This window comes from Callithrix jacchus, chromosome 3 (genome assembly GCF_049354715.1).
Source record: "Callithrix jacchus isolate 240 chromosome 3, calJac240_pri, whole genome shotgun sequence".
Classification (NCBI taxonomy): Eukaryota; Metazoa; Chordata; class Mammalia; order Primates; family Cebidae; genus Callithrix; species Callithrix jacchus.
The window spans coordinates 41,485,190-41,509,641 of record NC_133504.1 but is presented as its reverse complement, the minus strand read 5'-3'; the positions used below and the strand labels follow the sequence as shown (position 1 = coordinate 41,509,641).

General features: G+C 46.7%; 1 pseudogene; it reads left to right on the top strand.

Moving 5' to 3' along the window:
* Window positions 1–4,511: 4,511 nt before the first annotated feature.
* Window positions 4,512–5,383, top strand: LOC100392936 (protein arginine N-methyltransferase 6-like; annotated as a pseudogene).
* The last annotated feature ends 19,069 nt before the right edge of the window (window positions 5,384–24,452 follow it).

The following is a 24,452-nucleotide window of genomic DNA, read 5'->3' as shown; positions in this document are numbered from 1 at the left end:
GGGATCGCACCATTGCACTCCAGCCTGGGAAACTCCATCTAAAAAAAAGAAAAAAAAATGGAAAACTAAGAATAAGAGAGCTGAACATACTGGCATACTGATTCTTTGAAGAAAAACTTGGAGCTCACTATGTTTAACACATTTTTATAAACAATTTTTAATTTTTCCTATCTACTGTTCGGTCCTTTATTCTTCCTTTTCTGAAGTCTTTGTATTATTTTTTAGTATTCCATTTTGCCTTCTACGTTAACCTTAGTTATGGATTCTCAAGTATTCTCTTAGGGATTAAACTAAAGATTACATTTAAATTCTTATAGTCTATTTTAAAATAGTACTTTTTATGACTTCTCAAGAAAAACGCAAGAATCTTACAGGTTAATCTACCAAAAGTTTAACTTTATTTGTTTCCATCTCAGTCTTTTGCTATTATATTTTATTTCTACATAAATGATAAAAATACAAAAAATTATTATTGGTTTGCTAGGGCAGTACTTATATTTCTTCCCATGTTAACTCTTTTTTACCATCTTTAATACATCCTGCAATTTTGTGTTACTCTCTGATATTATTTACCTCTCTGTGGAAAAGTTTATAAAACATTTCTTGTGGCGCCAATCTTCTAGTGAACAAATTCACACAGCTTACTTCTGTCAAATAATGGCTATTTATCCTTCAATTTTGAGTTCTAGGTTGATTTTTTTTAGTACTTTTGAAATGCTTTCAATTTTATTTTGCTTTCAGCATTTCTTTTCAAAAGTCATTTGTCAGTCATTTTTTTTCCTCTTTTTAAGGTAATATTTCTTGGCTTTAAAAATTTTTTGCTTTATGATTTCTTTTAAAAACCTTTAATATAACATGTTTAAATTTTTATTTTCTTTTTATTTATTCTTTTGGGCATTAGCTGAGCTTCTGGGATAGATAAGTTGTTAACTCTCATAGGCTGGGGAAAAAATTAGTCATTATATCTTTAAACCTTGCTTCTGTCTCATTTTCTCCTTTCATCTTGGGACTTAGATGACAAGAATGTTATTTTTACTCTGGCCCATATATCTCTTATACTATTTTCTTTTTATTCTTACACTCTGTGCTTTAGTTTTGATATATTTTTATTCATCTGTCATCAAGTTCACCATTCCTCTTCTTTGTCATGCTCAGGCTACTATTGATTTCATTCAGCACTTTAAAAATATTAGTTACCTAATTTTCAACTTTTAGAATGTTCATTTGAATTTTTTACATTAGATTTCTATTGTCAAAATTTTTTATATTTCAGACATTTTTTATTTTATTTTGCATGTACTATTTATTTTACTTTTTTTTTTTTGGCTATCTACAATTCCTGATTTATTTGTGGGTCTGTTTTCTTGCTTGTTTTGTTCTTGACTATTGGTTACATTTTATACCTCTGCCATTTTAAAAATTTTTTATTGTATGCCAAGAAGTTTTTTAATAAAAACATTGGTAGATACTGAAGGTGATTTTACTGTCTCCCAGGGATATTATGTTTTTTGTTCTGCTAGGCAAGTAGGGTGAAAGGCTAACTATGTTGATCCAATTAAGGATTTATCTGGGTTAAATCTTGGCTGAATTTTGCTTAAATTTTCTCCTTTTCCTTCATGTTTTTTTCTTAGTGCAGGACCTCTTCCTCTCTTATACTTTATCTTCTATTGTAGCTTTCTATGGTTGCATAACAAGTCACTACAACTTAGGAACTTAAACATGATTTATTACCTTATAGTCTTTGCGTCAGGAATTTATATATGGCTTGGCTAGCTCCTCTGCAAGGTGACAAACAAGGTTTTAGATAAATCTGGGTTCTCATTTTAAGGCTTACCTGGGAAGGGATCCAGTTTCCAGGTCATGAGGTATTGTACCAGAATTTAATATCTTGTAGGGTTCTGCATTCTGGTTTGTGGGCCCCAATTTCTTGCTGTCTATCAGCCTGAAGTTGCATTTAGTTCCCAGCTAGTTATTGGCTAGTTGTCAGCCTCAGTTCCCTGTCACATAGGGTTCCCCAACACACCTGTTTGCTTCCTCAAAGTCAGAAAGGGAGAGAGTCTCCGGACATGAGAAGTGTTACAATGTTATGTAACAGTTGTAGAAGTGACTCTGTCCAGAATTTGCAGGGAATCATTGTCAGAGAGGAAATTGATCTTCTATCTGCTTTATGTTCTAAAACCTTCTGGGATTCTACAGATGCCCACTTCATCTCTTTTTAAATAAAGGGCAGACTATTGGTGATGATTTTACAGTGAGAAATGAAAAAAGTCAATTGCTATGAGTGAGAAACCAAGAGTCTAAGTCCTCTTTCTGACATGATAATCTGTGTGACCCTGGATAAGGCACGTAACTTCTGTGGTCTTGTTTCTTCATCTGTTAAAACTATTTGAATTGCTTGATATTTACCATTCTTTTCAGGACTTTCTATGGGATTCAATCAATTATCTGTCTTCTCCAGCTCATGTTTGCTCTTCTTGCTTATCGGATGGAAACATGTTATTCCCACCTTCTCCCATACTCACTACTATTTTCCTTAGGAGAGACCTTGAGTACTTGAAACTTCTTTAGAGAAATGTTAAGCAAGTCACTCAAACTCTCTAGACCTCATCTGTAAAAGAACAGATCACAAGTTCACCAGCCACAGATCTCAGCATCAGATCCCTACAGGGCACCAGTGACCAGGTGAGCAAGAGTCATCCCTCCAGGTAGAAACTGATACCAACCAGCATAGGTCAAGGACCATCATAAGACCAGAGGCTTTTCTCCTCTTTTCCCAAAGCTACATTATGACTGGGAAATTTCTGAAAGATTATTTAAATTATTAGAGCAAACTAAACTGTGAATCGGATGTCCACTCCACCACCTCCACTAATCAGGAGGTAGGTGCCTAGAAAGGGAAGTGGAATAGGCAACATTGCATTAAATTATTACTGTCTTTTCTCCAGAGTGGTAACTCTGATTCAAGACATGTAACTTTGTTTATGGATTATCTTTAGCAAGCCGGCCCTCCACTTCATGACTCTTAAACAAGAGGGTTGCTTATTACTGCTTCCTGTTTAAGGGAGTTTGTGGAGGTCCAGACTTTCCAAACATGCCAGCTCTGCTCTCTCCTGTGCCCGAGTGGTGATTTAGATACCAATCTTGCCCATGTGGACTGTCAATTCTGCCACCTTAGGAAAGGCAAAAACAACTTCTTAGCAGTCATATTCCTAGATCTTTACCTAAGTAAACTGAAAGCTTACATGCACACACAAACCTGTATGCAAATGTTTACAGCAATTTTATTCATAATCTTCAATACCTAGAAGCAACCAAAATGTCTTGCACTGGTGAATGGATTAAAAAAAATTGTGGTAATTTTTTTTTTGTTTTGAGATAGGGTCTCATTTTCTTGCCCAGGCTGGAGTGTAATGGCATGATCATAGCTCACTACAGCCTCAAACTTCTGGGTTCAAGTGATCTTTCCATCTCAGCCTTTAGAGTAGCTGGAATTACAGGTGTGCACCCCCATGCCTCGGTAAACTTTTTAAAAAGTTTTTTTCATGCAGATGGGGTCTCCTACATTGCCCAGACTGGTCTTAAGCTTTTCTCCCACCTTGGCCTCCCAAAGAGTTAGAATTACAGGAATGAGCCACAATTCCTGGCCATGGTACATTCATATAATGGAGTACTATTCTGCTTTAAAAGATAGTAAACTATTGATTCACACAATGATATGGATGGATTTTAAATGAATTTTGCTAATTGAAAAGAGGCAACGGGTGCACACATTGTATAAATTCATTCATCTGACATTTTAGAAGCAGCTACACTATGGGATGGAAAACAGATGCCAGGGTTGCTGGTGGTAGGGAAGAGGGTAGATTAACTGTACATTAACTGCTGAGATAATTCATGGAAGGAATTTTTGGGATAACAGAATTCTGGGCTGGGTGTGGTGGCTCACACCACCTATCATCCCAGCACCCACCTTTGGGAGGCTGAGGTGGGAGGATCGCTTGGGCCAGGAGTTCAAGACCAGCCTGGGAAACACAGATCCCATGTTTACAAAAAGTAAAAATAGCTGGGAATGTGTGCACATGCCTGTAGTCCCAGTTACATAGGTGGTTGAGGTAAAAGGATTGTTTGAGACTTCAGTGAGCTGTGATCGGACCACCGCATTCCAACCTGGGTGGCAGAGAAAGACCCTGTCTCCAAACGGCAGGGTTGTGGGTTGGGTAAGGAGCGATTCTGTATGATACTGGGTTGTGGATAAATGGCTCTGCATTTGTTAAAATCCATAGAACTGTATATCACAAAGTGGGAACTCTAATGTATACAATTTTTAAAAATTAGGGCCAAGATCTCACAGCACAAGATAAGAAAGCTTGAGTCAGGGAGCGGGGAGCAGCGGTGAAGGAGGGGAGGGAACTGAAGAGTAAGATGGCGCGGAGCGGGAGGCGGCCCTGGAGCGACCCCAGAGGACTAAGCGGGAGTGGGACCAGCTGTACTACGAGTGCTACTCAGACGTTTCGGTCCACGAGGAGATGATCACAGACCCTGTCCGCACCGATGCCTACCGCCCGGGCATCCTGGGGAACTGGGCAGCACTGCGAGGCAAGACGGTACTGGATGTGGGAGCGGGCACCAGCATTCTGAGTATCTTCTGTGCCCCGGCCGGCGCCTGGCTCGGGTACGCGGTAGAGGCCAGTGCCATCTGGCAACACACTCGGGAGCTGGTGCGGTTCAACGGGCTGGAGGACCAGGTGCACGTCCTGCCGAGACCTGTGGAGACTGTGGAGTTGCCGGAGCAGGTGGATGCCATCGTGAGCGAGTGGATGGGCTACGGACTCCTGCACGAGTCTATGCTGAGCTCCGTCCTCCATGTGCCAACCAAGTGGCTGAAGGTAGGCGGTCTTCTCCTGCCGGCCTCCGCCTCGCTCTTCATAGCCCCCAGCAGCGACCAGATGCTGGAATGGCGCCTGGGCTTCTGGAGCCAGGTGAAGCAGCACTATGGTGTGGACATGAGCTGCCTGGAGGGCTTCGCCACATGCTTCCTTGTGGGCCACTCGAAGATCGTGGTGCAGGGACTGTCCGGCGAGGATGTGCTCGCCCAGCCGCAGCGCTTTGCTCAGCTAGAGCTCTCCGGCGCTGGCCTGGAGCAGGAGCAGGGGAGTCGGAGAAACCCTTGGTGGTGTCCACCTCGCCTTTTCACCGGGCCACGCACTGGAAACAGGCGCTCCTCTACCTGAACGAGCCGGTGCAAGTGGAGCAAGACAGGGACGTATCAGGAGAGATCACGCTACTGCCCTCCCGGGACAACCCCCATTGACTATGGGTGCTGCTGCGCTACAAAGTGGGAGACCAGGAAGAGAAGACCAAAGACCTTGCCATGGAGGACTGAGCATTGCCTTTTCTCTCAGCTACCTCCCAAGGCAGAGAAAGGGAGATCCCAAGTGTAAGTAGGCTAAATATCCGTCTCCCTTTTCCCTCATAGCCTCTGGGGAGGGAGAGTGACTTCATTCTCCGTTTGAAGAGATTCTTCTGGTGATGTTTATTTAAAAAGTGATCCTCTTCAACAACGGATACAGCGTGCTTATTATTGGGCTTTTAAGCCTCAAAAGCATGTAGTACCAAGCACTTGTATTTCTGTATATTTTGTCTCGCAGGGGAGGGAAGGTGGAAGAACACGGATGAAAATATCATTTTTTGAAAGGTCCTTGCACATCCCTGACATCTCACTCCTTATCTAAGTCTGAAGCTGGGGAGAAAGTGTTCATTTAGACTTCATAAATTTGCAATACGACTTTAATATCTCTCCAGAGCCATATTTTCTCAGTCTGAATTAATTACCCATTCCTAGGTGCCTGTGGGCTATGGTGCATCTTCCTCATTGTTTTCTATGTCAACTTTACTACTGGTAATGAAGGGGAAGGCTATGAAGAAGCAGTTTAAATAGGCCGGTTCTCATTACTCTTAACACACACATAGGGTCCTAAGTTGATGAACACATTAATCCATTAAGTAAAGTAGTCTTTGTAAAGCATACCTAAGAAACTCAGAAGGTGCATTTAGGAGAAAGAGACCGGAAAGAGAAATAGTATGGATTTTTAAAAATTCTTGTCTCTACTATTACATCCAAATATATATATATTTTTTTCATGTATGTCCCATAAATATTTTTTTAATTCTTATGAAGCAGGCTGGTAGAGGAGGCTTCTGAGCCTAGCCAAGGGCTTATTCATCACTATGGGTAAATTATTTAAACTCAATTAAGGAAAATATTGTCCCAGCTGGAAAAAATGTACTCATTCTCGTTTAAACTCATTTGGAGGGATCATGTGAGTTGGCCTAGTTAAAACTAGTGAAAGTTCCCTTTTTTCTCTCTCTCTGTTTCATGCAGCCAAATGTGAAAGTTGTGTTTTAGGAAAATTACTTGTAATAAAGTGTAAATATTATTATCAAATTTATTTTGCTGTTTCCTCCTTATCCTTGTACCAAAAAAAAATTGACATTCTCACGTTTTGTAGATGAAAAAAAATATCAATCAGGATGGAGGGGAATGTAGAGTTTCAGGAATGAATGTCACTGAACACATAACATCCCTGAGAGGGTGGGAAAAGGAGCAAACCAAAGTAAGCTTGCAGGTGCCGCTTTGACTTACAATTGCAAGGCTAAAATCCAAGGAACTGGACTTCAGCACTGTGTTGCAACTTGTAACTTTGTTTCTCATTGGGCTAGGGGTGGGGATGTGGGTGGGGAGTCTGTGACCAATTCTGAAATAGCTTTACATGCACCAAGGGTAAAAAGGGGCAAATAAGTAAATGAAGAGGGGATAGTGGGGGTCAGGTTTTTCACTGCTGGAGAGAGAAGTTATAGATAAGCAAAGGCAGAAGGCAAAAAGGAACCCTGTGATACTGCATTTGAGTTAGAGAAATAAGTACGAACTCATATTTAACCACACATATATAAAAATTTAATAGACATGTGTATATACATTGGTTAATACACATATCTCTTATCCGTGTGCTCTGAGAGGGCCTATTACAGGGATACAGATTGCATAGGGTTCCCTGATCAACACAGGATGCATAAATAAATTTGAATTTCAGATAACAATAAACAAATTAGGTCTGCATGGATGAGAGTGTTGGGGAGGCCCAGGCCACCTCTTGGTCCTGCTGGTGCACCTTACTGGGGGCTTAAAACCACCCCAAGTGTTTGGGTGTGGAGGCTCACGACCGGATAACTGAACCCAGGTGTTTGAGACCAGTCTGGACAATGCAGCAAACCCCATCTCTAGAAAAGAGAAAAGGAAAAATTAGTCAGGCATTGTGGCACACACCTCTCATCCTAGCTACTGGGGAGGCTGACACAGGAGGATGGTTTGAGCCTAGCAGTTAGAGGCTGCAGTGATCCATGATGGAGCCACTGTACTGCAGCCTGGGTGACAGAGCAAGGCCCTGTCCCCCTCTAAAAAAAAACCCCAAGTCATGCCTTGTCTGCATCCACACCCCCACCTCCTGTCTCACTGTAAAGGCTTCATGGCAGCAGCAGAGGACCCAGCACCTGACCTGGACTTGGGGGCTAAAGATCACCAGCTGTGAGCACCCTCTGAGCCTCTCTCCTCTTTCCCACTCTTTCTGGCAGGTCCAGGTGCTGCTGTACTTCCTGCAGCTGGAGGCCATCCCTGCCCCAGACATTAAGAGACAGAGCATCCTGTTCTCAACAAAGTCTTAAGGCCCCTGTCCATCTCCAGAAGGCAGATAGACATCCCTAAAACCTCTGGATAATTGGACCATTGTAGAGTGGGAACCAAACCTTCCTGAGGTGTCCTTGGGCCAGCCCCAAGCGTCAGGCCATCTGCCAAGGGACAGTGAGACAAAGCAGAAGGACAGGTGGCCTGGGAACATCCTGGCCAGGTCTGGAAGCTCCAGATTGGCCCTCAACTGTGGTTTTTCACACGGCCACCCGAGGGCACCCCAAGCAAGTGTATCTCAGAGTCTGGGCTAGGTACTGGGGGACAGACTGAAGGGAGTGGTTTTAGGAACTTACATGTCTCCTGGATCACTTCTCGAGATGTGCCCTCTCCGGGGAGACCGGAATGTGATGGGATCCCCTCACTGTTGTATCTTGAATAAATGCTGCTGCTTCATTCTCTGGGGTCATGGCCCTGTCCCTGTGTGGGAGGGGCCTCTTCCATTCCCTGACTAGGAAACCACACTCCATTTAGAAAAGAATTGAGAGTCTAAGTCAGCACTGGGTAACATTTTGACTCCATTCACGGCTTTGTTTTTTCTTCTTTCCAGAAGGACTTTTGTGCAGAAATGGATTTTTCTTGCTGTGTTTGTCCTTATTGGAAGGCAGCTCCAGGAGGCCTGTGAAATGTTGGGGGACTGGACCCCAGTGGAGGGAGTCCCAGGCTGTGCACTTTAGGATTCCTCCTCCAGGGAGAGCAACCTCATCCCCGGTCCTGACTGCCCTCCTGGCTCATGCTCTCTTGTTTGGCTTCCACAGGCCAGGACTTCTGTGGCTTCCCTCTGCCCACACTCTCCCTGCCTCAAGTGTCCCCAGCACAGGTGGCTTCATTTTTCTCTCCACTCAGGGAACGTGCTCAACTTCTGTAAAAGTCCCCACTTAGTGGTAGAAGCTTGCTGATGGCATGTTTTAAAACTTTGATTTAAATAACCTTTTAATACTTGAATATTTTAAGTTTTATACATAGTTCCTATTTTTTTCCTAACAGATTCAGATACCTAATAAGATCCTAGAATGGCATCATTTTGTCTTTCTCTAAGTGCCTGGCTCCGCTCTCTCAGGAGTGGGTTCTGAGGTCTCTGGACTACAGGATATTTAGAAGGTCAGGAAGAAGCCTGGCCTAGGGATGAGGGGCAGAGGGACGGCCTCCTTCCTTGAGCAGGCAGAGGCACAGCACCATCTGCCACCCCCTCTTCCAGCACCTGTGTGGGAGCCCAGGCATTCTTTGTAACCCTGCATTAACAGCAGGCTGAAGGAAAACAGAAGCATGGAGGCCACCACTTATTTTTAACAAATTACCTCATAAACAATTCCCTCACTTTTTCCTAAAAAGGAGGTTGGGGCAAGGAGAGGGGAGAAGGGAGATGAAACCCAGAGCCGTGTTTCCAGAAAATCCTGCAGGAGAAAAGGATGCAGCTGCCCAGAGGAGGGAAGCAGGATCACACTCAGGAAAGTGTGTGGGGTCCTGGATGACAACAACACCCAGTGCAGTTCTGTCCGGTGACCTCTTTCAAGGTGGGGAAGGTGAGTGTTCCCTAGATGTCCATGGGCAGATTCTGCTAAGCACGCATCATATTGGGGAGTCTGACACTGGAGCCATTCTCCTCCACTCCAGGCAATTCCAGGCAAGGCAAGTAAGACAAAACAATTCCAGAAAAGGCAATCCCAGGCAAGGCAAGGCAAGGCAATGAAATTCCAGGCAAGGCAATTGCAGGAAAGGCAATTGCAGGTATGGCAAGGCAAGACAAGGCAGGGAAAGGAATTTGAGGCAAGGCAATTGCAGGTAAGGCAAGGCAAGACAAGGCAGGGAAAGGAATTTGAGGCAAGGCAATTGCAGGTAAGGCAAGGCAAGGTAATTCCAGGGAAGGTAACTCTAGGGAAGGCAAGGCAATTCCTGGCAAGGAAATTCCAGGCAAAGCAAGGCAATGGAGGGCAAGGCAATTCCAGGCAAGGCAATGCAAGGCAAGGAAAGGCAAAAAACTTTCAGGCAAGGAAATTCAAGGCAAGGCAAGGCAAGGCCAATCCAGGCAAGTCAATTTCAGGAAAGGCAAGGCAAGGCAATTCCAGGGAAGGCGATTGAAGGCAAGGCAAGAGAACACAATTCCAGGCAAGGCAACTCCAGGCAAGGCAAGACAAGGCAATTTCAGGCAATGCAATTCCAGGCAAGGGAAGGCAAAGCAAGGCAATTTGAGGCAAGGAAAGGAAAGGCAACTCAAGGCAATTCCATGCAAGGCAAGGCAATTCCAGGCAAGACAAGCAAAGGCAAGGCAAGGCCTAGCAATCCCAGGCAAGGCAAGAAAAAGCAAGGCAAGGCAAGGCAATTCCAGGCAAGAAAATTCCAGTCAAGCAAGGCAAGACCACGTAATTCCAGGCAAGGCAATTCCAGGCAAGGCAGGGCAATTCCAGTGAAGACGATTCCAGGCTAGGCAAGGCAAGGCAATTCAAGGCAAGGCAAGGCAAGGCAAGGCAATTTCAGGCTAGGAAATTCCAGGCAACACAATTCCAGGCAATGCAAGGCAAGGCAAGGCAATGCAAGGCAATTCCAGGCAAGGCGAGGCAAGGGAAGGCAAGGCAATGCAATGCAATTCTGGGAAAGGCAATTCCAGGAAAGGAAATTCAAGGCAAGGCAATTGCAGGTAAGGCAAGGCAAGGTAATTCCAGGGAGAGTAACTCCAGGCAAGGCAAGGCAAGGAAATTCCAGGCAAGGCAAGGCAACGGAGGGCAAGGGAATTCCAGGCAAGGCAAGGCAAGGCTATTCCAGGCAAGGCAATTCCAGGCAATGCAAGGCAAGGAAAGGCAAAAAATTCCAGGCAAGGAAATGCAAGGCAAGGCAAGGCAAGGCAAGGCAAGGCAGGGCAGGGCAGGGCAGGGCAGGGCAGGGCAGGGCAGGGCAAGGCAAGGCAAGGCAAGGCAAGACAAGGCAATTTCAGGCTAGGAAATTTCAGGCAACACAATTTCAGGCAACACAAGGCAAGGCAAGGCAATTTCAGGCTAGGAAATTTCAGGCAATGCAATTTCAGGCAACACAAGGCAAGGCAAGGCAATGCAAGGCAATTCCAGGCAAGGCAAGGCAAGGCAAGACAAGGTAGGGAAAGGGAATTCCAGGCAAGGCAATTCCAGGTAAGGCAAGTCAAGGCAATTCCAGGGAAGGCAAATCCAGGCAAGGCAAGGCAATGCAGGGTAAAGCAATTCCAGGCAAGGGAAGGCAAGGCTATTCCAGGCAAGGCAATTCCAGGCAATGCAAGGCAAGGCAAGGCAAGGCAAAAAAATTCCAGCAAGAAAATCCCAGGCAAGGCAAGGAAAGGCAAGGAGAGGCAAGGTCATTCCAGGCAAGGCAATTTCAGGCAAGGCAAGGCAATGCAATGCAACACAATTCCAAGCAAGGAAATTCCAGGCAAGACAAGGCAAGGCAATTCCAGACAAGGTAATTCCAGGAAAGGCAAGGCAATTCACCTGGAATTGCCTTGCCTTGCGTTGCCTTGCCTTGCCTTGCCTTGACTGAAATTGGGTTGCCTGGAATTGCCTTGACCTGCCTTAGTGGGAATTGCCTTGCCTGGAATTGCATTTCCCTGCCTTTTCTTGCCTTGACTGGCCTGGAATGCCATTCTGGCAATTGCCTTGCCTGGAATTGCCTTGCCTTTCATTGCCTGAAATTGCATTGCCTTGCTTTGCCTTGCCTTGTTTTTGCCTGGAATTGCCTGGCCTAGAATTGCATTGTCTTGCTTTACCTTGCCTTGCCTGGAATTGCCTTTCCTTGCCTTTCCTGGAATTACATTGCCTGTAATTACCTTGTCTGGAATTGCCTTGCCCTGTCTTTCCTGGTATTTTCTTGCTCAGAATTGCATTGTATTGCATTGCCTTGCCTTGCCTTGCCTGAAATTGCCTTGCCTGGAATGACCTTGCCTCTCCTTGCCTTTCCTTTCCTTGTCTGAAATTACCTTGTCTGCAATTGCCTTGTCTTGCCTGAAATTGCCTTGCTTCGAATTGCGTTGCATTGCTTTGCCTTGCCTTGCCTTGCTTGAAATTGCCTTCCCTGGAATGACCTTGCCTCTCCTTGCCTTTCCTTGACTTGCCTGGAATTTCCTTGCTGGAATATTTTTGCCTTGCCTTGCCTTGCATTGCCTAGAATTGCCTTGCCTGGAATAGATTTGCCTTCCCTTGCCTGGAATTACCTTACCCTGCATTGCCTTGCCTTTCTTGGAATTGCCTTGCCTGATATTGCCTTTCCCTGCCTTGCCTGGCCTGGCCTGGTCTGGCCTGGCCTGGCCTGGCCCGGCCCGGCCCGGCCCGGCCCGGCCCGGCCCTGCCTTGCCCTGCCTTGCCCTGCCTTGCCCTGCCCTGCCCTGCCCTGCCCTGTCCTGCCCTTCCCTGCCCTTCCCTGCCCTACCCTGCCCTGCCTTGCCTTGCCTTGCCTTGTTTTGCCTTGCCTGGATTGGCTTTGACTTGCATTGCTGTGCCTAGAATTGAAATACCTGGAATTGCCTTGCCTTGCCTTACCTGGAATTGCCTTGCCTAGAATTGCATTGCATTACCTTGCTTCTCCTTGCCTGAAATTGCCCTGCCTTGCCTTCCCTGGAATAGCCTTGCCTGGAATTGCCTTCTTTTCCCTGGCCTTGACTGGAATTGCCTTGTTTCAAGTTGCCTTGGCTTGCCTTTCCTGGCCTGGAATTGCCTTGCATAGAATTTCCTTGCCTTACCTTAGCGAGAATTGCCTTGCCTGGAATTGCCTTTCCCTGTCTTGTCTTGCCTTGCCTGGCCTGGAATTGCATTTCCAGCAATTGCCTTGCCTGAAAATGCCTTGCCTTGGCTGAAAATGCCTTGCCTTGCATTGCCTGGAATTGCCTTGCCTGGAATTGCCTTGCCTTGCCTTGCCTGGAATTGCCTGGCCTAGAATTACATTGCCTTGCCTTACTTTGCCTTGCCTGGAATTGCCATGCCTGGAATTGCCTGGCCTTGCCTTGCCTGCTGTGCCTGGATTTCCCTTGCTTGCAATTGCCTTGCCTAGCTTTGCCTGAAATTTACTTGCCTGGAATTGCCTTGCATTGACTTGCCTTACCAGGAATTTTGCCTTGTCTTCCCTTGCCTTGCCTTGCCTTGCCTTGCCTTGCCGTGCCGTGCCGTGCCGTGCCGTGCCGTGCCTTGCCTTGCCTTGCCTTGCCTTGCCTTGTCTACAATTGCCTTGCCCCGAATTTCCTTTCCCTGCCTTGTCTTGCCTTGCCTTGCCTTGTCTGAAATAGCCTTTTCTGCAATTGCCTTCCTGGGATTGTATTGCATTGCCTTGCCTTGCCTTGCCTTGCCTTGTCTTCTCTTGCCTTGCTTTGCGTTGCCTAGAATGGCCTTGCCTGGAATTGACTTGGCTGGAATTGCCTTGCCTTGTCTTACCTGGAATTGACTTACCTGTAATTGCCTTGCATTGCCTTGCTTTTCCTTGCCTGGAATTGCCCTGCCTTGACTTTCCTGGAATAGCCTTGCCTGGAATTGCCTTGTCTTGCCTTGCCATGACTGAACTTGCCTCGTTTTGAATTGCCTTGCCTTGACTTTCCTCACCTGGAATTGCCTTGCCTTGCACTGCCTTGCCTTGAATTGCCTTCCCTGGAATTGCCTTGCCTTGCCTGAAATTGCCTTGCCTGGATTGTCCTTGCCTTGCCTTGCTCAAAATTGGCTTGCCTGAAATTGCGCTTTTTTGCCTTGCCTTGCCTTGCTTGGAATTGCCTTTCCTTTCCTTGTCTGAAATTACCTTGTCTGGAATTGCCTTGCCTTTCCTTGCCTGGAATTTCCTTGCTTGGAATTGCATTGCCTTGCCTGAAATTGCCTTGCCTGAAATGACCTTGCCTCTCCTTGCCTTTCCCTGCCTTGTCTTGCCTTGCCTAGCCTGGAATTGCCTTTCCTGCAATTGCCTAACCTGGAATTGCATTGCCTTGCCTTGCCTTCTGTTGCCTTGCCTGGAATTTCCTTGCTGGAATTTGTTTGCCTTGCCTTGCCTTGCATTGCCTGGAATTGCCTTGCCTGGAACAGCCTTGCCTTCCCTTGCCTGGAATTGCCTTACCCTGTGTTGCCTTGGCTTGCCTGAAATTGTCTTGCCTCATATTGCCATGTCTTGCCTTGTCTAAAGTTCCCTTCCTTGGAATTGCCTTGCCTTGCCTTACCTGGAATTGCCTTGCCTGGAATTGCCTTTCCCTGCCTTGTCTTACATTGCCTATCTTGGAATTACCTTTCCTGCAATTGCTTAACCTGAAATTGCATTGCCTTGCCTTGACTTCTGTTGCCTTGCCTGGATTTGCAATGACTTGCATTGCCTTGCCTTGCTTTACCTGGAATTGCCTTGCCTGGCATTGCATTGCATTACCTTGCTTTTTTTTTTTTTTGCCTGGAATTGCCCTGACTTGCCTTCCCTGGAATAGCCTTGTTTGGAATTGCCTTGTCTTGCCTTGCCATGCCTGGAATTGCCTTGCCTGGAATTACCTTGTCTTATCTTGCTTCACTGGAATTTTCTTGCTTTGAATTGTCTTGCCTGGCTGTGCCTTGTCTTGCCTCACCTGGAATTGCCTTGACTTGCCTTGCCTTAGCTTGCTTTGCCTGGAATTTTCTTGCATTGCCTTGCCTTTCCTTGCATGGAATTGCCTTGAGTTGCCTTTCCTTGCCTTGCCTGGAATTTCCTTGCCTGGAATTTTTTTGCCTTGCCTTGCCTTGCATTACCTGGAATTGCCTTGCCTGGAATAGCCTTGCCTTGCCTTACCTGGAATTGCCTTGCCTGGAGTTACCTTTCCTAGAATTTCCTTGCCTTGCACTTTTCTCTGCTTGTGGACCTGTTGAGGCAGGGAGCAGAAAATACAAAAATTAGCAGGATGAGGTGGCACTTGCCTTTATACCCAGGTACTGTTGACACTGAGGCAGGAGAACCACTTGAACCTGGGAGGCAGAGGTGCAGTGAGCCAAGTTCAGGCCACTGCACTCTAGCCAGAATGACTGCTCAACACTCCAGCTCAAATAAATAAGAAATAAATAAATGTAAGCCTGTAATTCTATCACTTTGGGAGGCTCCGGTAGGTAGTTCACCTGAAGTCAAAAGTTCGAGATCAGCCTGGCCAATATGGAGAATCCCCATCTCTGCCAGAAATATAAATACTAGCTGGGTGTTGTGGTATGCACCTGTAGTCTCAGCTGCTCAGGAAGCTGAGACAGGAGAATTACTTGAACCCAGGAGGCGGAGGTTGCAGTAAGCCAAGATCACGCCACTGCACTTCAGCCTGGGCGACAGAGCCATACTCCATCTCAAAATAAATAAATACATAAAATTAAAAATTAAGAAAGAAAATGTAGTAAGATTGCAGTCATGCAGCGGAAGTGTGCTAGTCCTATCCAGGTAGTGAAGGCAGATTTCATACACAAATCTCTCAAGAACCTTTATACCCACCCCTCAAAGAAAGCCCTGATTGCCTTCCAAAGAAGCAGTAAATGGACAAATGCATGGGCTGTCCCAAACAGCACTGAAAACTTCAATAGAAAACAGGGAGTGACATGCTCAGCCCTTGAGGCCACAATGCCCTTTTTCACAGCAGCTGTCAGAAGACAGTGAGCAGGATCGAGTTGGAGGTCACCTGTGGGTGAAGAAGAGAATGGTCAGATCTAGGCAGGGGTGTAGGAGCCTGGGCATCCTCACTGGAGCAGAAGAGAGCTGCTCTGTGATGCTCAGCTGACAGGCAGAGCCCTGCAAATTCAAGTTATCATGGTACAGAGAGGCCAGCCAAGGCGAGGACAAAGACAGGCACACACAGGAATGGTTTCCTGGAGGACAGGGTGCAGTTACATCTCTCAAATGGGACCAGATTGGTATGAAGATCAGCTGCTTTGGGCAACTGAGGTACCTTCTGGGTGAGCTCCCAAATTAGATGGTGCCAGGGGCCCTGGACCAGGCAGCTGGACTGGACATCTCATGGTCCTGTATTCCAGGAAACAGCATCTAGCACTTCTCTGGCCAGTTCTCCAAAAGAACCATCCACATGCCATCTTTCCATTTCCCCCCCTGTTCACAGACTGGGCAGGGCCTGACCAGAAACTCTCCCTTAGGGTTTTAAGTCACTGCCCTAATCAGAGCCCAGCAGTAAGGAGGTGAAGTTAACATGTGACTCTGGGCCAGGCGCTGCCTCATGCTGTAAACTCAGTGCTTTTGGGAAGCTGAGCTGGGAGAATCACTTGACATTAGCAGTTCAAGACCAACCTGAGGAACATAGATCTCTACAAAAAAAAAAGTAAAAATTACCCAGCTCTGGTGACATGCATCCGGAGTCCCAGCTACTTGGGAGGCTGAGGTGGCTGGAGCTCAGGAGTTCAAAGCTGTAGCTCTGATGTTGCCGCTGTGCTTCAACATGAAAGACAGAGTGAGTCCATGTCCTGAAAAAGGAACAAACACTCTAGGCATAAAAGAAACATACCTGAAAATGGCCGGGCGCATGGCTCATGCCTGTAATCCCAGAACTTTGATAGGCTGAGGTGAGTGGATCACATGATGTCAGGAATTCAAGAGCAGCCTGGCCAACATGGTGAAACCCCATCTCTACTGAAAGTACAAAATTGGCCGGGCATGGTGGCAGGCATCTATAATCCCAGCTACTCAAGACTCTGAGGCAGTAGAATTGCTGGAACCTGGGAGACAGAGGTTGCAGTGAGTTGAGATGGAGCTGCATTGCACTGCAGCCTAGGTGAAAAGAGCAAGACTTCATCTAAAAAAGAAAAAAACAACCAACATACCTGAAAATAATGAAAGCTGTTTATGACAAAGCCATGCCTAACCTACTACATAATGAGGAAACATTGAAAGCATTTCATCTGTAAACAGAAACAACACAAGGATGCCCATTCTCACCACGGCTATTCAACATTACACAATCAGGCAAGAGGAAAAAATAAAAGGCATACACACTGGAAAATAGGACATCAAATTATCCTTATCTGATGAAGATATGATCTTGGATTTAGAAGCATGTAAAAGTTCCACCAGAAAACCCCTAGAGTTGACCAATAAATAAATACAGTTATTGCAGGATACAGAATCAATTGTACCAAAATCAGCAGCATTTCTATATACCAATAATGGTCTAGTTGGGAAGGAAATTAAGAAGGCAATCCCATTTACAGTAGCAACAAAATGAAAAAAAGATATGCTACAGATTAAATTTGACAAGGAGTTGGAAGATTTCTACATGAAAAACTACAAAACACTAATGAAAAACTTTAACAAGACAGAAAGAAATGGACAATCATCCCCTGCTAATGGATGGAAGAAACTCGTAGCAATAAAATGACCGTACTGCCCAAAGCAGCCTAGTGATTCAATACAACCCCTGCCAAAATACCAGTGTCATCACTCACAGAATTGGGAAATCATACAATTCATATGGAACCAAAAAAGAGCTCAAAGAGTCAAAGCCTTCCTCAGCAAATAGAAAAAAACTAGAGGCATACCATTTCACTACAAATTAGAATGACAAAATTTTTGACAAGTGTGTGGTAACTAAAACAGCATGGTTCTAGCAGGAAAATAGACACATAGATCAATGGGACACATGACAGCCCAGAAAGACAGCCACATATTCACAGGCAATTGATCTTGGACACAGCTGACAGAAACACATACTGGGGAAAGGACATCCTCTTCAGTGAATGGTACTGGGAGGGCTGGATAGCCACATGCAGAAGAATGAAAATTGACCCTTTTTCTCTCACCATATACAAACATCACCTTCAGATAGATCCGAGACTTGAACGCAAGATACAAAACTAGAAAAATATTAGAAGGAAACCTAGAGAAAACTCTCTGGACCTTGTTGAGTGGAGCCACCTACAGTCTGAGGAGGCAGCATGTGCATCATGGGGAGAGGAAGAAGATGGGTTAGAAAGGGTCCCAGCCTGGCTCAAGGTGGAAGAGGTGGGTAAGGAAACCCCTGCGGCTGAGTGTGCCATGGTGCCCTGGGCTGGCTGTCTTGGAGCAGGAGATGAGGCCTGGGCTGCAGTTGAAGCAGCTAGATGGGAATAGGGACGAACCCGCCTCAAGGTGCGGGTTCCTTGCAGCTGTCCATGAAGGACCACAAGTTTGAGCTGAGTGATGGCTGCAGCCTTAAGGGCAAGTTTTCGTAGTGAGGTGCAACAACTGACCCTCAGTCTGGCCAGGGCAGTGATGAGAGAGGCAGAAGATGGGTTAGAAAGGGTCCCAGCCGGACCTGCAGTACAGGTTGACTTACTTTTGGTGGGGGGGTGCTCAAGGCTGAAGCAGCTGGACCTGAAGATGGACTAGCCCGCTTCAAGCCGCGGGTTCCCTGCTGCTGTCCATGAAGGACCACAGGTTTGGGCTGGGTGGTGGCTGCAGCGGTCATGGGAAGTTTCAGGACTGAGGTGGGACCACCTCAGTCTGGCCATGGCGGTGATGAGAGAGGCAGAAGATGGGTTAGAAAGGGTCCCAGCCAGGCTCCAGGTGGAAGTGGTGGGTAAGGAAACCCCTGCGACTGAGTGTGCTGTGGTGCCCTGGGCTGGCTGTGTTGGAGCGGAAGATGAGTCCTGGGCTGCAGCTGAAGCAGCTGGATGGGAAGATGGATGAAGCTGCTTCAAGCTGTGGGTTCCCTGCTGCTGTCCATGAAGGACCACAGGTTTGGGTGGCTGCAGCAGTAATGGGAAGTTTCAATAGTGAGGTGGGACCACTAACCCTCTGTCTGGCCAGGGTGTTGGTAGGAGAAGCAGAAGATGGGCCAGGAAGGCTCCCAGCCAGGTCTCCAGCCCAGGTCGACTTTCTTTTGGGGCGGGGGCTCGAGGTGGAAGTGGGGGGTAAGGAAGCCCCTGCAGCTGAGTGTGCTGTGGTGCCCTGGGCTGGCTGTGTTGGAGCAGACGATGAGGCCTGGGCTGAGTCCCGGGAGTGTGCAGAGGTGGCAAGAAGGGTGTCTGAGGAGGAGAACAGGGGGCCTGCTGACTTGCGCTTCCTCCCAGACACAGGAGGTCTAGAGGGGGACCCTGCAGCAGATGCTTGGAGGGCCACGGGGTCCAGGCCATCTTGGGACTTGCGTCTCTCCTGCTGTGCATTCGTGCTGGGTGTTTTAGGGACAGCAGGGAGAGAAGATGTCCCTGTTGCCGGTGTGGACAAAGCATGGGAAAGCAGTGAGGCTCTGCACTCCCAGAGGGACTTTTCCTCACCCTGCAGTGCACTACTGATCCAAAGGATTTCAACATTTTTCTCCAGGTCCAGGACTTCAGCAGTGACCCTGAACCCCAGCTGTAAGGGAGGTGGCAGCATCAGAGGCTCCCCTCACCTGCGTGGCAGCAGAGGGACCTTTCATCTACGAGGCCTAGAGGCCTGAGATGTTGGGGAGCCACTCCTGGGGGCCGGTTTCTCCCCAGGTGCTGAATCTGCTGCCTTTTCACACTGGGTCTGACCCTGAGAGACAGCCTGAGGGCTGACCTCACTCACTGTCTTTGAAGAAGTAAGGGGCAGCCGGCAGTGGGATGAGGCTGGCCCCTTCCTCCTCTTTAGCCACGGGAAGCCTCCCGTGGAGCTGTAGGAGCTGGCGATGGTGTTGCGTTTGGGGCAGCGGCTCATCCCGGAGGGCTGGGATTTCTTGTCAGATGGCATTTCTGACCTCTGGGTATGGAGGTCTCTCTGCAGGGGTCTGGGCCTGGGTACAAAGGGAAAGATGCCTCCACTGTCCCGCAGGGGTCTAAATGCAGACCGTGCATTCCTGGTGCCCTCAAAGCCCCCTATCTGATCATTGGGCTTCTCTTGGACTCTGGGGTCCTTGTCCTGCTCAGGCATCGCTGCCCCACTGTCCATGTGAGCCCTCGACATGATCTCTGGATGGGAGTGTGGGGTAGAGCTGGGTGTTCTGGGCCACAAAAAGGCAATTACCTGCTCCAGGGCCTCTCTGAGAGTCCTTAGGATCCATGCTGTTGCTGAGCTGCCGGACATTCTGGTATAGCGAGCACACAGCCCTGGCTTGTTGCGGTACTTGTGCCTCAAATTAAAGGCAGGATCGCCGGACGGAACACATGCCTTGTAGGATACAGAAATCCTTGGAGTTGTTTCCACACCAGGCTGATTCCAAGTGTCTGGGTACTTGTAGGAAGGCTTGCCATTCCGTCTAGAGGCAAGAGCAATGGAGAGATCCCACAAGAAAAGTGAAGTGAGGGATGCAGGCAGCAGGCTCAAGGCAACTGAGTCCTACTGCGGTCCTCTGCCCCGGGAAGGGACCAGGACAGGGATAGAGGGCACAGAGTGCGCAGGTAATCACTCCTGGGAGCAGTGGGGTATTTTTGGATCCTTGAACTCTCCAGAGCTGGCTCTGAGTGTCCTCTTGTCTGCTGCCAACTGGGGAAGGGAGCATTCTCCTGTTGACAGGAAAGGCATCATTCAAACATGATCGAGTGGGGCCCTTGCAAAGACAAGCGGGAGTGCAAGATCCCCACGGGAAGGGCGACCTTAAGGGATTCCCGTGACAATGTATGCGCGTCAGGCAACTGCTGACAATGCGGAGTCGGTGGCGGGGGTGGGGGTGGGGGGGTTCAAAATATGCGTGCGAGGCACCTGCGAGCAATGGCGGCGGGGGAGGGCGCGGGGTAGAAGGGGCGCCTGATAGGTACTGGAAGGAGAGGCGCACGCACAAAGGACGCTAGACGTTAGCGGTTTGGCCAGCAAGGTTCGCGCACAAGGCACCTGATGGCAATGGAAGGGGCGGCGCGCACAAGCTGTGCTGTACGGAGAAGCTTGCGCAGTAAGGACGTGGGACCTTAACGGATTGGCGCGGCCTGGTAGGCGCACAAGACAGCTACTGGCAACTTTGGGATTGGGGGCAGGGTAGGGAGCGGCGCGCTCACTAGATATGAAACTTAGCTGGTAGTGGCGGCACGCTCCTGTAATCTCAGCTATTCGGGAGGCTGAGGCAGAAGAATCGCTTGAACCTGGGACAGGGAGGTTACAGTGAGCTGAGGTCGTGCCATTGCACTCCAGTCTGGCAACAGAACGGGACTCTGTCAAAAGAAAAAAGAAAAATTACCAAAAAGAACCAGCTGAGCCTTGTCCACACCCAGAGCCACAGCATCGACGAGCTGGAGCGGCGGCTGGACGGAGCTGAGCGCTGAGAATCGCTGCTTGTTGGAGCATCAGCAGTTGCTGCAAGCGTAGCCTCCGCCAGGATTCCTTACCTGGTGGTCTTCCAGCTGCCGGCCTCCTAGGCGCCGCTGCCGCCGCTGCCGCCGCTGCCGCCGCTGCCGCCGCTGCCGGGGCCCAGGAACCTCTTCAGCACTACGGACAGCGCTCTTTCGCCCAGTAACAGCGGGCGCCTCAGCCGGCATCGTTTCAGGACCACGGACAGCTCCTGGCGCAACCCCAGCCGGGCCCTGGCTGCAGGGCTCACACACCCCAGGCGCTCCATCAGCACCTGGGCACACTTGGGGCCAAGGCCAACAATGAGAAGAAAGGTCCCCGGATTGCCATGCTGCCCCCGGAGCCCCTCTTCAGCAAGAATCTCCCTCGCCGTCCCCAAAGACGTCCCGAGCAGCAGACCTGAGTGAGCAGGGAGGAGCAGATGGGCACTGCCATGGTGGGAGCAAGGGAAGCAAGCGGGTGTGAGGGGACAGAGAAATCGGGCGCATGGTGGCATGTGCCTGTAATCCCAGCTACTCGGGCGGCTGAGGCAATAGAATTGCCTGAACCCAGGAGGCGGAGGTTGCGGTGAGCGGTTATCGCGTCATTGCACTCCAGCCTGGGTAACAAGAGCGAAACTCCATCTCAAAAAAGAAAAAAAAAAAAAAAGAGATTTTCATGTTAGTAAATATTAATGGCTGTGATCACAGTTAATGGTTGTATGATGCTCTATGTTACGGGACTGAATCACATTTTACTAAGTCATTCCTCTCATTAGGCATTTATTTTATTTTATTCTATTTTTCAAATTAGGACATTAAAAAATCTCAATAGTTTTGGGTAACAGGTAGGTTTTGGTTACATGGTAGGTTCTTTAGTAGTGATTTCTGAGATTTTTGTGCACCCACCACCTGAGCAGTGTACACTGTACCCAGTATGTAATCTTTTGTTTCTTATCCCCCACCTAACCTTCCCCCAAAGTCGCCAAAGTCCATTATATCATTCTATGCCTTTGCATCCTCATAGCTTAGCTCCCACTTATGAATGAAACATACTTTTTTTGGTTTTCCATTCCTGAGTTACTTCACTTAGAATAATGGTCTCCAGCTCCAACCAAGTTGCTGTGAAGGCTTTTATTTAATTCTGTTTTATGGCTGTGTAGTATGTCATGGTGTTTACATACCACATTTCTTCATTCACTTGTTGATTCGTGGACATTTAGGTTAGTTCCATATTTTTGCAGTTGCAAATTGTGCTGCTATGAACATGTGTGTGCATGTGTCTTTTTCATACAAGGACTTATTTTCCTCTGGGTAGACACCTAGTAGTAGAATTGATGGATCAAATGGTAGTTCTGCTTTTAGTTCTTTAATTTTTGTAATTGCTTATGCAGTTGCTTTCAGCAGAAGTTTAAGGTTCAAGTATGTAAATTGCTTTTAAAAAACTAATGGTGCTTACAAAATTTTTGTTTGACATTTTTTTGGCTAGTTCTTCTAGCCTCTTCTCTCCATTCCAGATTTCTACTTCTGTTTCCAGGTCTCTTGGCTAAAAGACAGTGCATCTTCCTTCAGCTAATATACTCATACTCAAACCTAAAACATAGACGTTAAAAAAATTAGAAGAAAGGCAGAGCATATGCGATTGCTTCGAGTTTCCTGCTTATATGTGCCCACAGAATTCATATGCTGAAATTCTCAACCCTAAAGTGATGGTGTTAGGAGATGGGCCTTTGGGAGATAATTAGGTCATGCATGGGATTGGGGACCTTTTAAAAGAGGCCTGAGGAAAACACCTCAAAGCTTCCTCCATGTGAGGTTAGAATAAGAAGAAGGCTCTTTAGAAGGAAGCAGGCTCTCACCAGACAACAAATCTGCTGGCATCTTGATCTTGTACTTTCCAGCCTCCAGAACTGTGAGCAACAAATACCTGTTGTTTATAAGTCACACAGTCTATGGTCCATTGCTGTAGCAGCCTGACACTGACACAGTCTAGATTTAATTTGGGCTATTTTGTTTTTTTCTGTCTCTCCATATACTGGCCATATAAAACTAAAGCATTTTATTTTCAGATCTCTTAAAATCACTGGAACTATGCTTCGTCCACTTGGACAGATAGGGGTAGCGATGTTTCAGCTGTCTTATTGTTATATTGAGAAGTTGGCCCCATCCCCACTCCCACTAGCTACTCTGTGGCTTATGTGGATGTGATATTGGTATTACTGATACACTGTTAATTCACCAGAGCTACCACCAAGAAACCTACCCTGAGACCTGACATTTCACCATCAGGAATTAACTTTTTATGAATTATCTTTTTTATTAATTTCTCTTTGTGGTTTGTGTTTAAAAAATTAAATTCCCTTGGAAAGGCTAGCCCTTCAAAGAAATGGGAAAAGGAGAAGTCAGATTCACTGTATTCTTTATCTCATTTTGAGTAGAATATGTGGGTTCTGTGTATCTATTTTATCATGTCTGTTTCTTTGTGCTAGATAAGCATTTCATGATGAAACTTCTATTTTGATATTTTTTAAATTAATGAATTCTTTTTTTACAATTTTTTAAATGTTTTAATTTTATTTTTTTTGAGACAGTGTCTTGCTCTGTTGCCAGGCGCCAGGCTGGAGTGCAGTGGCGTAATCTCGGCTCACTGCAATCTCTGCCTCCTGGGCTCAAGCAATTCTCTTGCCTCAGCTTTCCAAGTAGCTGGGACTACAGGCACGTGCCACCACACTCAGCTAAGTTTTGCGTTTTTTAGTAGAGACGGGGTTTCACCATGTTGGCCAGGATGATCCCGATCTCTAGACCTCGTGATCCACCCGCCTTGGCCTCCCAAAGTGCTGGGATTATAGGCGTGAGCCACCGCGCCCAGCCTTAATGAATTCTTAATACAAATATAATGATAGTAACTATTTACATAATGGTAATTCTCTAAATAGATGCATCTTAATTAGGAATTCAATTTTCAGATCATGTTTGACCTGTCAGAAGAATATGGATATTGCTATTTTTAATTACCTTATCCTTTAGGACCCAAAAGGAAATGCAGATAACTGACTCAAAATCGAGGAATGATTAATGGGAAATGTAGAAAATTGTAGGTAATGTAAATGTCAAAAAAAGATTATAAGTATAAGCTATAAAAACATGGCAGCAATGCATGAGAGAAAAATGATTAAAAGCACTCTGTGATCAAAGTATTTTAGAAAATGTCTAATTCTTGTTAAGAACAAGAAAATAAATATTCATAGTACAATGCTCATTTTTGTAATCAGCAACTATAAATGTGTTGCAAAATGCTCAGACATGTTGATTACCTAATTAAATATAAAATTGACTTAGATGAAATAAAGTATGCTAAACTAAGTTTGATTTAGAACAATTAGCATGTAGTTATTTTAGGTTTAAGGAAACTTTCACCAAATACAAATTTCACAATTCATTTATTCATTCACCCATTTATTACACAGACATATTTGCATGAGATCAATATTTTTTCTTCTATTCATCTATGAGCACCCACAACATGACAGGAACTGTGGTAGAGCAGCTGTTACAGAGCAGATCAGACACATGAGGGAAGTGACTAGCTCAGTCTA